This window comes from Euprymna scolopes, chromosome 27 (assembly GCF_053919585.1).
Source record: "Euprymna scolopes isolate OS-2025 chromosome 27, ASM5391958v1, whole genome shotgun sequence".
Lineage (NCBI taxonomy): Eukaryota > Metazoa > Mollusca > Cephalopoda > Sepiida > Sepiolidae > Euprymna > Euprymna scolopes.
The window spans coordinates 52,644,686-52,645,873 of record NC_136508.1 but is presented as its reverse complement, the minus strand read 5'-3'; the positions used below and the strand labels follow the sequence as shown (position 1 = coordinate 52,645,873).

Below are 1,188 nucleotides of genomic sequence, written 5' to 3'. Positions count from 1 at the left end.
ATACCTTTATTAAATAAATGAACTATTTTATATTCACCAATATATAGTTTTTGTGACTTCACTTTCCACTCTTATTGTTTCCTATATATATATATATATATATATATATATATATATATATATATATATATAGAGAGAGAGAGAGAGAGAGAGAGAGAGAGAGAGAGAGAGAGAAAGAGAGATCTTAATTTGTTCCATAAGGGTCGATGGTTTAACTTTTTGTCTTCATATGTAGTCAGTCATAATCGCCTTGTAATCTCTTCACATATCATGGCATTTCGATGTTCTTCTAACATTAATTTTAGTAGACGACATGTCTCACTTTTGTATAGTTTTACACATTGACATGGTATCTTTTACACCCAACTTTCAGTCTAGATTTTCAGTAGGGGAGGCTTGACACACGCACACATACAGGATGCTTCCGGATGGTCCCGACGCTCCTGAATAGTTTCCTGATATCATGTAGATTACAGAATCCATATTATACGAACAATCAATTTTCATCTCAAAAATTCAGAAACTGAAATCAAGCTAACTTGCATATTCCGTCTTTCTTAATGTTCCATTTTACTTCAGTCGAAGTTTTCTGAATCTAACAATTACTTTGTATATGAGATACATAGATATTCGAATATTCTATTAAAGTAATCGTTTACCTTTCAAACATTGAGTTCCTATTTACTTCGCCTCCCTACGAGGGCAGAGTTAGACACCAGGGCCGTTTTTTAATGTGGAAAAAAAGGAACAAAAATCTAAAAATGTCGTTAAGTGTTTCTCCTCCACTAAGAAAGAACAAGAAATTGAAGTGTAGTATAAGAACAGATACTACACTTTGATCTTGGCCTGAAGGCCAAGAAGTCTGCTCTTCCTATTTACTTTGCCTTCCTACGGGACAGAGTTAGACACCAGGGTCGTTTTTTAACGTGGCGAAAAGGAACAGAAATCTAAAATTATCTCAGTCATGAAGGATTTCTACTCCACTAACCGAGAACAAAAATTGAAGTGTAGTATGGGAACAGATATAAAACTTTGATCTTGACCCAGAGGCCAAGAAGTCTTCTCTTGTGCGGTTAAGAGTTATTAAAGAAGTTAAGGACATTAATATTGCTTTGTTCTTATTGGCCAGTTAATTATGTTTTCGTATATCTTTTTAGTGGTCAGTTGGTCTTGCCAGATTCCAGGACA

General features: G+C 34.4%; 1 pseudogene; it reads right to left on the bottom strand.

Moving 5' to 3' along the window:
- Nucleotides 1–740: 740 nt before the first annotated feature.
- LOC145249178 (U2 spliceosomal RNA) lies at nucleotides 741–865 on the bottom strand (annotated as a pseudogene).
- Between the last annotated feature and the right edge of the window lie 323 nt (nucleotides 866–1,188).